The sequence below is a fragment of the Bubalus bubalis genome, chromosome X (assembly GCF_019923935.1).
Source record: "Bubalus bubalis isolate 160015118507 breed Murrah chromosome X, NDDB_SH_1, whole genome shotgun sequence".
In the NCBI taxonomy this organism is placed as follows: Eukaryota; Metazoa; Chordata; class Mammalia; order Artiodactyla; family Bovidae; genus Bubalus; species Bubalus bubalis.
This window is the reverse complement of record NC_059181.1, coordinates 70,263,265-70,277,164: the sequence shown is the minus strand read 5'-3', so window position 1 is coordinate 70,277,164 and position 13,900 is coordinate 70,263,265. Positions and strand designations below refer to the sequence as shown.

Here is a 13,900-nt window from a genome sequence, read left to right as displayed (position 1 = left end):
ATCCCACTGCTGGTCATACACACTGAGGAAACCAGAATCGAAAGAGACACGTGTACCTCTATGTTCATTGCAGCAGTGTTTATATTAGCCAGGACATGGAAGCAACCTAGATGTCCATCAGCCGATGAATGGATAAGAAAGCTGTGGTACATATGCAGAATGGAGTATTACCCAGCCATTAAAAATAATACATTTGAATCAGTTCTAATGAGGTGGATGAACCTGGAGCCTATTATACAGAGTGAAGTAAGCCAGAAAGAAAAACACCAATACAGTATACTAACACATATATATGGAATTTAGAAAAACGGTAACAATAACCCTGTATGTGAGAGAGCAAAAGAGACACAGATGTATAGAACAGTCTTTTGGAATCTGTTGGAGAGGGCGAGGGTGGGATGATTTGGGAGAATGGCATTGAAACATGTATAATATCATATATGAAACAAATCGCCAGTCCAGTTTCAATGCATGATACAGGATGCTTGGAGCTGGTGTACTGGGATGACCCAGAGGGATGGTATGGGGAGGGAGGTGGGAGGGGGGGTTCAGGATGGGAAACACGTGTACACCCGTGGCAGATTCATGTTGATGTTTTGCAAAACCAATAGAACATTGTAAAGTAATTAGCTTCCAATTACAATAAATAAATTTATATTTAAATAAAGAAAGAAACAAAAAATGTAAAATTTTTGAGTTAAAGAATCCAATGATTGAAATAAAAGAAAAAAATGCAAGAAAGAGCATCAAGAATACAATAGACCAGACAGATGAAAGAATATGTGAGACAGAAGATACTTTTAAGTTACACAGAGGAAAAAGAATAAGTATTTTTAAAAAGTGAAAGGAATATTGTATGATCCATGGCATATCATAAAAAGAACTACTGTATTCAGTTATTATTTATTTAGTAAAGAGTTAATGTATATTTAGTTACAGCCTACAAAGTACCCCCATAGTCAGTATCATCCAAACATAAAATTAATAAAGAAACATAAGCCTTAAATGATACATTGGACCAGTTGGCCCTAATTGATACCTGTAGGACATTTCATCCAATAATTGTTGGTATTGAATGGGGAGAAAGACTCAAGAGGGAGGTGATAAGACAAAACACCAAGATTAATAGTGAAAGTAACATTCACCAACCAAGAACATCCAAAGCAATTCACAAACTTACAAAAAGAAAAAGGCATATAAACAAGAATAAAAAAAGAGGAGAGCAATCAAGCCAATAAACTCATAAATAAGAACAGTAAAAACTAGATTAGCAAAAATATAAAATCATAAATATGGAGAAAATACAATATAACTGAATAGTATGGTAAAAATAGGAAAAACATAAACTAAAACAAGTTTATTTAAAAATTAGATTTTTTAAAATGTATTTATTTGAATTGGGGGTTAATTACTTTACAATATTGCATTGGTTTTGCCATACATCAACAGGAATCCGCCACAGGTGTAGATTTTTTAAAAAAGAAAAATGTAAGGTAAAAATTAAAGGAATAATAATTAAAAATATTAGAATAGTATGAAAAAGAAGAAATAAAAGAAAAAAAAAAAACCAGTTATATTGGAGTGGTTGTACCGATGGTGTGATCACTCACCTAGAGCCAAGACATCCTGGAATGCGAAGCCAAGTGGACCTTAGGAAGCATCACTATGAACAAAGCTAGTGGAGATGATGGAATTCCAGTTGAGCTATTTCAAACCCTAAAATATGAAGCTTTAAAAGTGCTGCACTCAATATGCCAGCAAAATTGGAAAACTCAGTAGTAGCCACAGGACTGGAAAAGGTAAGTTTTAATTCCAATCCCAAAGAAAGGCAATGCCAAAGAATGCTCAAACTACTGCACAATTGCACTCATCTCACACGCTAGTAAAGTAATGCTCAAAATTCTCCAGGCCAGGCTTCAGCAATACATGAACCATGAAATTCCATATATTCAAGTTGGTTTTAGAAAAGGCAGAGGAACCAGAGATCAAATTGCCAACATCCGCTGGATCGTAGGAAAAGCAAGAGAGTTCCAGAAAAACATCTATTTCTGCTTCTTTATTGACTATGACAAAGCCTTTGACTGTGGACCACAATAAACTGAAAGAGATAGGAATACCAGACCACCTGACCTTCCTCTTGAGAAACCTATATGCAGGTCAGGAAGCAACAGTTAGAACTGGACATGGAATAACAGACTGGTTCCAAATAGGAAAAGGGGTACGTCAAGGCTGTGTATTGGCACCCTGCTTATTTAACTTCTATGCAGAGGACATCATGAGAAACACTGGGCTGAAAGAAGCACAAGCTGGAATCAAGATTGCAAGGAGAAATGTCAGTAACCTCAGATATGCAGATGACACCACCCTTAGGGCAGAAAGTGAAGAGGAACTAAAAAGCCTCTTGATGAAAGTGAAAGAGGAGAGTGAAGAGTTTGGCTTAAGGTTCAACATTCAGAAAACTAAGATCGTGGCATCTGGTCTCATCACTTCATGGCAAACAAATGGGAAACAGTGGAAACAGTGTCAGATTTTATTTTTCTGGGCTCCAAAAGCACTGCAGATGGTGACTGCAGCCATGAAATTAAAAGATGCTTAGTCCTTGGAAGGAAAGTTATGACCAACCTAGATAGCATACTGAAAAGCAGAGACATTACTTTGCCAACAAAGGTCCGTCTAGTCAAGGCTATGGTTTTTCTAGTGTTCATGTATGGATGTGAGAGTTGAACTGTGAAGAAAGCTGAGCACCAAAGAACTGATGCTTTTGTCTGTGGTGTTGGAGCAGACTCTTGAAAGTCCCTTGGACTGCAAGGAGATCCAACCAGTCCACTCTGGAGAAGATCAGCCCTGGGATTTCTTTGGAAGGAATGATGCTAAAGCTGAAACTCCAGTACTTTGGTCACCTCATGGGAAGAGTTGACTCATTGGAAAAGCCTCTGATGCTGGGAAAGATTGATGGCAGGAAGAGATGGGGACAAAAGAGTATGAGATGGTTGGATGGCATCTCCGACTCGATGAACATGGGTTTGCATGAACTCTGGGAGTTCGTGATGGACAGGGAGGCCTTGAGTCACAAAGAGTTGGACACGACTGGGAGACTGAACTGATCTGAAGAAGAATGTCCTCCTTACTCCTCCATTGACCTCTTCATGCAGTGAGTGCCAGCCAATCTACATGTTTGTGAAGTTCTCCAATAATTCTAGGAAGGTGTCTGGACATGCTGAGGGCACTATGGGGTCTGCTCAGCCTCAGATCTGCCCTTAGCCAGCTTTTACTTGCTCTCAAAGTTCACAATTACCCCTAAAGTCTACACTCTCGAGCTAATTGTGGGGATTTAATCTGCTGAACTTGTGGCTTCAAGTGCTAATTCCCTACCTCTTGTTTTGTCACGCAGCCCATGGTGCTCCACTTTAGTTCTGGGACTGCCTCTGCTTGTAGGCCACCCGCCGGTGTCTGTTCCCTGCCCAGACAAAAGGGGATGAAGGCCGAAGTTTATTAAAGCTCACTAGCTCAGTCGGGCTGGGGAGAGGACCGGGTATGGCAGCCACAATTGGAATGTACCAGGGAATGCCTGCAGTGGCAGAGACCTGATTGATGTTGTTATAGTCTGAGGCAGGTCATGAGATCTCCCAGAGGAATTGGTCCCAGATCATGGGTCCATAGAAAGAGCCTAGCTGCCTTGGCTCCCAGGAATGTGTGGGCTATAGCTTGTGCCTGCCCACGGCTTGGTGGTCGCTGCTACTTCCAGAGCTGGAACCACAGCAGTAGTATTTTGTCCACTGTCTCAGGCATTCTCCCTGGCTTTGGTAGTAGTCACTCAGTTTGAGTTCCTCACTCTGGGACTGTAAACTTCAGTTGCATCTAGTTCCACCTCTGCCTCTCACGCCAGCTTTTCTGAACATCTCTATGTTCTCTATGGGAAATTCATAGCTGTTGTTCCTACCACCTATGGCATTTATGAAGGCAGGTTCCTGAGATCTGCAAGAAATTAGAGGAATTCCTGAGATCTGTGAGGAATTAGAGGGTCCCTGTGCCAACAATCTCTTGCCTCTCTGACAAGCCCAGGCTTTTCCCTGGATTCCCTCAGCTGTGTTCTAGCTCTCTCAGAGTATTTTCATGGCAGCCAACACTTGACCTCTCCCTGGAGTCTGACCCCCACAGCGTGAATCTCAGCACCAAGGCCCCTCTTGTTGTGGGCAATGTAAACCGCTTTTTGGCTGGGAAGTGCTTTTCCTTAAAGATCTCTGTGATGAATTCTCTCTGTTTTCCCTTCCTGGCACCTGTTGCTGAGTTCCCTTCTGAGGTTCTGCAGCTCCCTACTCCCTTAACCCCATCCCTGACTGTGAAGGGATGCCAAGATGTGGAAACTTTTCTCCTTCAGTACTCCCTCCCCAGGGCACAGGCCCCCATCCTGAAATCCTTTGCCTCTTTTTTATCTTTTTCTTTTGGTCTACCTCATTCTGAGGAAATTGACTTCTCTTTTTGGAAAACTGGAATTTTCTGTCTGCATTTAGCAAGTGTTATGCAGGAGTTATTCCACATGCAGATTTATTTTTGATGTATTTGTGGGAAGAAAAGTGATCTCCCCATCTTATTCCTCCACCATCTTCTCCAGATCCTTTACATATCCTTTATGTATGATTAATCCAATACCTCTACTATATTATTTACTTTTTCAGTGAGATATATTCTTTCAAATGTTTTCTTGTTACTAGTCACACCTTTAATTTTCAACTTAAAGAAGTCCCTTTAACATTTTTGTAAGGCCAATTAGTGGTGGTAAACTTCTTTAGCTTTTGTTTGTCTAGAAAACTCTTTATCTTTCAATCAATTTTTTAACAATAACTTTGGTAGACAGAGTATTCTTGGTTGAAGTTTTTTTTTTTCTTTCATAATTTGAATAAATCATGCCACTCCCTTCCAGACTGCAAAGAGTCTACTGAAAAAGCTTCTTATAGTCCTATGGAGGTACCCTTGTGTATAGAAAAATAAGAAAATATTAAGTAAATAAAGCAGATATTAACAGACATAAAAAGAGAAATTGACAAAAATATACTAATAGTAGGGAATTTTAATATCCCACTTAAATTAATGGATGTGTCATCTAGACTGAACATCAATAAGTAAACAATGGCCTTAAATGACACATTGGACCAGTTAGACTTAACAGATATCTACAGGAGATTCCATCCAGTACCAGTCAGAATACACATTTTTTTTCAAGTGTACATGGTACATTCTCCATAATAGATCACATGATATTACCAGAATAGAGGGCAGTCTCAACAAATTTAAAACAATAGAAATTACATCTTTTCTAACCACAAATGCTAGCAAGATAATGCTCAAAATTGTTCAAGCTAAGCTTCAACAGTACGTGAACCAAGAACTTCCAGTTGTAAAAGGTGTATTTAGAAAGGACAGAGGAACTAGAGATCCAATTGCCAACATCTGTGGGATCATAAAAAATGCAAGGGAGTTACAGAAAAAAAAAATATTTCTGCTTCATTGACTATGCTAAAGCCTTTGACTCTCTGGAACACACAAGCTGCGAAAAATTCTTAAAGAGATGGGAATATCAGACCACCTTACCTGCCTCCTGATAAACCTGTATGCAGGCCAAGAAGCAACAGTTAGAACTGGATATGGAACAACGAACTGGTTCCAAATTATGAAAGGAGTATGTCAAGGCTGTATATTGTCACTCTGCTTATTTAACCTATATGCAGAGGACATCATGTGAACTGCTAGGCTGGAATCAAGAATCATGAAGCACAAGCTGGAATCAAGATTCCCCGGAGAAATATCAATAACCTCAGATATACAGGTGACACCACCCTAATGGCAGAAAGCAAAGAAGAACTAAAGAGCCTCTTGATGAAAGTGAAAGAGGAGAGTGAAAAAGCTGGCTTAAAACTCAATATTCAAAACAATGAAGATCATGCCATCTGGTCCCATTCCATCATGGCAAATAGATAGGGAAAAATGGAACCAGTGACAATTTTTTTTTGGGGGGGGGGGGCTCCAAAATCACTGTGGATGTCGACTGTAGCCTTGAAATGAAAAGATGCTTGCTCCTTGGAAGAAAATCTATGACAAACCTAGATGACATATTGAAAAGCAGAGACATCATTTGCCTACAAAGGTCTGTCTAGTCAAAAATATGGGTTTTCCAATAGTCATGTATGGATGTGAGAATTGAACCACAAAAAGTGCCTTTGAACTGTTGTGCTGGAGAAGACTGTTGAGATTCCCTTGAACAGCAAGGAGATCAAACCCGTCAATCCTAAAGGAAATCAATCCTGAATATTCATTGGAAGGACTAATGATGAAGCTGAAGCTCCATTATTTTGGCCACCTAAAGGGAAGAGCTGATTCATTGGAAAATATACTGATGCTGGGAAAAATTGAGGGCAGGAGGAGAAGGGGGTGACACAGGATAAAATGGATGGATGGCATCATCGACTCAATGAACATGAGTTTCAGAAAAATCCAGGAGAAGGTGAAGAACAGGGAAACCTAGCATGCTGCAGTCCATGGGTTTGCAAAGAGTTGGACACGACTGAGTGACTGAAAAACAATTGATTTTTAGCTTCATACCACTGTTTCCTGGGTGGCTAAGTAATAAAAAATACACCTGCTAAGGCAGGAAGCACAAGAGACATGGGTTCGATCTCTGGGTTGGGAAACTGCTTTGGGGGAAGAAATGGCAACCCACTCCAATATTCCTACCTGGAAAATCCAATGGATAGAGGAGCCTAGTGGGCTACAGTCCATAGGGTCATAAAGAGTCGGACACGACTGAGCACACATGCATATATACATATATATTTTGTTGTTCAGTCACTTAGTCATGTCCCCATGGGGGGGACCCCAATGGACTGGAGTATGCCAGGCTTCCTTGTCCTTCGCTATCTCTTGGAATTTGCTCAAACTCATATCCATTGAGTCAATGACGCCATCTAATCATCTCATCCTCTGTCATCCCCTTATCCTCCCACCCTTAATGTTTCCCAGCTTCAGAGTCTTTTCCAATGAGTTGGCTCTTTGCATCAGGTGGCCAAAAAGTTTGAGCTTCCCCTTCAGCCTTAGTCCTTTCAATGACTGCTTAGTGCTAATTTTCTTTAGGATTGACTGGTTATCTTCTTGCTGTCCAAGGGACCCTCAAGAGTCTTCTCTAGCACCATAGCTCAAAGGCATCAATTTTTAGGCATTCAGGCTTCTTTGTGGTCCAGCTCTCACATCCATACATGGCTACTGGAAAACCCATGGCTTTGACTAAGATGGACCTTTGTTGGCAAAGTGACATCTTTGCCTTTTAACACTGTCCAGACTTGTCAGAGCTTTTCTTCCAAGGAGAAAACATCTTTTAATTTCATGGCTGCAGTCACCATCCACAGTGATTTTGCAGCCCAAGAAAATAAATCCTGTCACTGTTTCCTTATTTTCCCCATCTATTTGCCATGAAGTGTTGGAACTGGATACCATGATCTTAGTTTTTTTGAATGTTGAGTTTTAAGCCAGCTTTTTTGCTCTCCTCTTTTACCTTCATTGAGAGGCTCTTTAATTTCTTTTCACTTTTTGCCATTATAACCAAGAGATGAATTCAACCTAAATGTCCATCAACAGATGAATGGATATAGAAGCTGTGGTGTGTGTGTGTGTGTGTGTGTGTACACATGATTTAATATTTAATAGCCATAAGACAGATGAAATTTTGTCATTTGTGACAAAATGGATGGATATGGAGTGTATTATGCTTAGTGAATTAGTCAAAGAAATAAAGACAAATAGTATTTATTGTTACTTGTATGAGGAATTAAAAAAATGAACATAACAAACAGAAACAGACTCACAGATGCAGAGAAGAAACTAGTGGTTACCCATAGGGAGACCAGTGAGGAGATGGGCAAGACAGGTGAAAGGGATTAAGAGGCATAGTCTACTAAGTGCAAAATATATAAGATAAAAAGTATTGTACAGCACAGGGAAAATAGCTGATATTTTATAATAACTGTAAATGGAGTATAATCTACAAAAATGTTCAATAACACTTTAGTAAACCCAAAAAAATGAAATTCTGCCATTTGCAATAACATGGATGAATCTGGATGGTATTATGCAAAAAGAAATGTCAGTCATAGAAGAATACATACAGCATGACTTCACTAACATGAGGGGTGTGTGTGTGTGTGTGTGTGTGTGTGTGAGTTTCTCAGTCATGTCTGATTCTTTGTGAACCTATGAACTGTAGATGGCCAGGCTCCTCTCGCCATGAAATTCTCCAGGCAAGAATACCGGAGTGGGTTGCCATTCCTTTCTCCAAGGGATCTTCCCAACCCAGGGATTGAACCCGAGTCTCTTGCATTGCAGGCAGATTCTTTACCATCTAAGCCACTAGGGAAGCAACATGAGGTACCTGATTAAGCTTCAATTATGAAAGATGAATTTGTTCTAGGGATCTGTTGTATAATTTAGTGATACAGTCAATAGTATTGTGTATGCACATAACATTTCATTAAGAGTGTTGATCTCATGTTAAGTATTCTCACTACAAACACACACACACAATAGACACAAGTAAACTTTTAAATGTAATAAATATATCTTATTGCATTGATTGTGAAGATGGTTTAACAGGTGTATGCATATATCCAAACTCATCAAGTTGCATATATTAAACGTGTACAGTTTTTAAAAATATATCAAATATACCTCAATAATTCTGCTTTTCAAGAAAAGAAAACCTTGCATAAATAAGTCAAATTCAAAATACTAAAACACAAATATAAATAGAAAATGTTGAAAGGTTGTTGCTGAATCAAGAAAGACGCTGGGATTCTTGGCCTCTAGAGGAGAAGAATTCAATCTGGGGCCAGAGATGAAGGAAATGGCAAACCACTCCAGTATTCTTGCCTGGAGAATCCCAGGGACAGGGAAGCCTGGTAGGCTTCCGTCTACGGGGTCGCACAGAGCTGACACTACTGAAGCGACTTAGTAGCAGCAATAGCAGCAGCAGAGGAGAATTCAATCTGGGGCCAGAGATGAGGCTTCATTACTCAGAGCTTTTGTGTAATAAAGTTTTATAAAAGTATAAAAAGGATAGAGAAAGCTTCTGACATAGACATCAGAAGGGGGCAGAAAAGGACCCCCTTGCTAGTGTTAGCAATGGAGTTACATACCTTTTAATTAGTTATTACAGTGAATCAAAAGAGTATCTGGAGGTTGTAAAGACCTTACTAGACCCACTCCCATAATTTACATTTTAAAATAACAGGGTTAGCCAGAAGGTTTTTTTCTAGAAACGGTCCTCAAGCAGGATACACTATTGTTATATAATCCTAAGGAATGTAGAGGAAAAAAAAAAATGTCCTTTCCTCCTCCTTGAGAATTCCAGACCCTTCTTTCCTTGGGGACCCCCAGACTTCTTATCAACTTGCCTAGGAATTGACTCTCTCACCTCCCCCCTTTTCTTTTAGGAGAATTATATTTTCAAGGAAAATGGGAGTCATTTTTGTTCCATAACTGCTTCCGAGCTGACAAGGGGCATTGTCCCTAAATTGGTGAGGCAACATATTCTCCTAACCCTCATATTGAGGGTCTCTGATCCAGAGGCCCCCATAAGTAATAGTTGGATGAGGCTGTGGCACTCGTAGGAGCTTGGACAACCATTTGTGACTTAAAAGCTTTCAGATGGCTAGAAACAAACCCCATTATACAGTTACAGATGTAAGGCAAAATAATCATTAAACCAAGTTAAAATCAAAATTACAAGTCACATTATGTCCATATTTACATCAGTCCATCTGAGGATTGTTAGATGTCATCACAGAGTTGAAGACAGTCCTTTCTTTGATGTGGAGAATCACACCATGGGAAGTCTTCAATTGATGAGGAGGGGAGTGCTCTGCAGACCTAGCAATTAAACCGATTGTGGAATGTGGCATAGGCCTGAGTGCAGGACAGGAAGGCATTGTCTTGACGGTCAAATGGCAGACTCAGGACTTTTGAAGTCAGCAGAATTAGGCTCATATAGATTATCAGGCCCATCTGAAAAGTACGAAGTCAGAGCATATAAAGTAAATATATAAAATAATATCACTTAGTTCTGGTCATGGTGCCACCTCTTAACTTGAGTGTGATGCACACACGAATCAATTCCTGGCATTTTGACAGATATGGGAGAAGAAAGAATAACCTGGCAAGGGCCTTCCCAGAGGGGCTTGAGGGATTGGCCCCCAGATCCCAATGTTTTTACCAGGACTTCGGTTCCTGGCTCAAATAGAGGCTTCCTTGACTCAGAGGCTGGGTCAGGAGTCACCTGCTGGAGTTCAATTAAAGCCTGTTGAAAAGCTGAGAGCTGAATTACATAATTAGTTAATCTAAGGCTTTAGGATAACTGTTCCATTGGGCATTTTCAGGAATTATTAATCATCCATCCAAGGACTGTAACCATCCTTTATCAGTAATCTTTGCTGCTCTTTTCTCATATCTTTCCTCAGTATATTGTGGTTTTTCCTGTTCCACAAGACCTGTCCAGATCAAAGGTGTCTGCAGTGAAGGGGTTTCATAAAATGCAGCTTTTCTGGCTTTACAGTCAGCCAGCTGATTACCTTTGGCTACTTTACTCCCATCCCTGCTGTGCCCTTTACAATGCATAACAGCTACTTCTTTAGTACAATATATAGCAGTTAAAAGTCTCCATTTGCCATTTGATTTATTTATACCCAAAATCGGAGTGTTGCATCTACTGTTACAGGCAATTAATAGGTCCTGCTCCTTTAAATTCTCAATTATGGGTTTTAACCCATCCTTAACCTCAGGTTTCAGTGGATACTGCTTCTTATGTGGAAATAAGTGCAGGTCTTTGATCTTGACAACTACAGGAATAGCATTTTGTGCTGAACCCACAGATTTTCCATCAGCCCACACTCTAGGATTTACATTTTGTTCAATTAAAGGGAGAAAAAAGGAGGGCTTCATATTCATGAAAACAGAGGCATGGACTTTTCTCAGTATATCCCTCCCTAAAAGGGGTGAGAGAGACTCTGACACGATCAGAAACTCATGTGAGCATATCAGTGTCCCAGTTACAACTTAAAGAACAACTGAAATAATACCTTTTGGCTAGTCCAGACAGTCCCACTATGGAAGCGGATGAGGAAGAAAGTGGGCCAGGGGCTTCAGTAAGCACAGAGAAAGTCGCCCCAGTGTCTAAAAGGAAATCTATGGATTGGCCTCCCATAGTTATTAATACCCGGGGTCCCTCAGGTGTAATTAGGATGGGAGCTTATGTAGGGACCCCTGGGCACCTTCAGTCCTGATTGTCTTGAGAGTCCAACCCCTGAAATCTACACCTCTGAGGGAAGTCTCTCCTCCAGTGCAGTCCCTTGCAGACCAGACATGGAGCTGGGGGCAGCTTAGATGCCTGAGGGAAATCCTGCTTGAGGTGCCCCTCCTTTCCACAGTAATAGCAAACTCACCCCTTTTACCTCGTTCCCTCTGGGCATTTTTCTCAGGCTGTTTAAGAATGGTTCTGACAGCCATTACAATGGCTTCCACCTGTTCCTTTGTCTTTTTCTGCCTTTCTTTCTTTTCTTCATATTCCCTACCACAATAGACTGTTTGAGCCAGTTGCAACAGATTATCTAAAAACTGCTTTGGTCCATACGCCTGTTTTGATAGCTTATGGTGGATATCTGGAGCTGACTGAGTGAGAAATCTATCTTTTAAGATCACTCTCCCCTCTTCTCTTTCGGGATCAATCTCAGTGCATCTGTGAAGGGCTTCTCTCAGTCTATCTAGGAATTTACCAGGAGCTTTCTTCTCCTCCTGTTCTATGTTTGCCAATTTGGCATAGTTTAAAGTCTTAGCAAGCACTTGCCTGAATCCCTCAAGAATACATCTGACAAAATAACTCTGACCCCATCTTCCTTTAGCAGTGTTATAGTCCCAGTCTGGTTCTACGGTCAGGACTGCCTGATTCCCAATGGGTAGGGTGGCTATTTTCGTCCTCCCTCTTCTCTACTGATTCATCACCAAGCTATTCATCTCCATAAGCAACCGCTTTTCCCAAATCTCAAGTTTTTGAGTCAGGAGTCAGTGTTTGTCCCAAGATATACATCACATCTTTTGAAGTAAGGTCATAAAGCAGAGTAACACCTTTAAAAGCTCTAATATATTTTTCTGGGTCCTCTAAATAATCTCTCAGATCATCCTTGATTCTTTGTATTTCTTGTTAAGAAAAGGGCTTGTTAACTCTCATAGACTGATTATTTCTCCTGGTGGGTGCTTCATGAAGATGCAACAGCTTGTGTGGCTGTTCCTAAGTCTCTCTGGCTGCTCTGTGCATACGATCCCAGGGATAGGTTGAAGAAACCTGCTTTTCTTGATCTCTCTGTTTCGTGTCCTCCATCTTGTCCTGTATTTCACCCTTAATTTTTGCTGTCTGAGCTTATCTTACTTCGATTGTCTGAGTTTCTATTGAAACCAGAGGAGTCTGAGGTCATACTGAGACAGGAGTTGTTTGGACTTCTACTTGGACCGTTTGAATCTTAGCTTGGGTTTCTACTGAGATGAAGGCAACCCTTCTTGGTGTGTGGGGGGGTGGTTCTCTGACTTTCAGTTTGCTCAGTTTTGAGCCCCAGATATGGGGGCAAAGTAGGAGGACAAGAGGGGGCTGAAGGTTTCACACCCAAATCTATACCCTTAGAACATAAATATGGCATACCCTGCAGAGAGAAAAAGGGCAACATGTATGCTACTTCTAACCATTTCCTTTGTTTTCTACAGAACCAGTCTAATTGTAGAACAGTAATAATTGAGATCCTTCAACAGGTCAGTGTTCCCCATCTTCTAAAGAATACTGTGTCCATTCAGTATCACAGAAAAAGATCAGGAGTGCCTTCTTTAAGCTCTGAGGATCAAATCTATCCCAGTTTTTCAGGATACAGTTCAAAGGAGTGAGGCTGGAATTGTTAGCTCCCATCTGTAAGAAAGAAAGAAAGGGACAACAGCCATCTTTCTACTGGAGGCATCCCTCCCTGCTATAGATGGGGGTATAGACAGACTTTACACTGAAACTTTGCTTCCCTGGTTGGACTTAGTCTGTCCATTACTTGCCATACTTGCCCCTCCCATTGAAATGGGGTGGAGATGCACCAGGGGTAGACCTGATGGCATCCCAGACTGATGTCCAGTTCCTCACCATTAAAACCTTGCTTGCCTCTGATGCCACCCGGGGTGCAATCAAAGTAACCTTCTTGAATGCCTCCAAATCTAAGACTGCTTGGGGAAACATTTGTCACCTGAGTGCCTGTGCACAACCCTGAGTATATTTCTGACCACAATAAGACTGGTACGAAAATAAAACAGATGTTCCTTCCATGTGTCACCACACCAGTATAAGCGATAGCAAAAAAGATGGTGAAGGGCTGGACAGTGAGGAAAAAGTGGTTTTTGTCCTCGAGTTATTAGGGCCTGTCCTTCCATTTCATTCCCACAGATTCCACAGAAAGAATATCTAAGGAGTTGGGACAAAAGCCACTGGAAAGCCTCCTCTGGTCTACTAAGAGCTAGCGTTACCAAAGGAAGAAACTCACCGTACTTCCAATCTGAGTAATCTTTAACCTCAGAGATGCTCTTGAAGCTAGAGCTCCATCTAGCTTCTGAACTTTCAATCCCTAATGAGGCTAGGTGCTTCCTGACTACTAGTCCAAGTTTGGGACCTACATAACAGTACACAGTAACAGAATAGATCACAAGTCCCTTGAAAGTCTATGATCTGACAGATAGGTTAGTAGTTCTAATTCCCAAGAAGTTATGAAATGGTCAAAGACACCGGAAAGTTTGGCTGAGAAAGGAGAGTTTGGTCCACACGCTTTGCCCATTTCTGGTCAGTCCC

General features: G+C 40.9%; 1 pseudogene; it reads right to left on the bottom strand.

Annotated features, from left to right (window-relative positions):
- LOC123331917 overlaps window positions 1-10,047 on the bottom strand; it is a 40,169-nt pseudogene extending 30,122 nt beyond the window's left edge.
- Window positions 10,048-13,900: the final 3,853 nt, after the last annotated feature.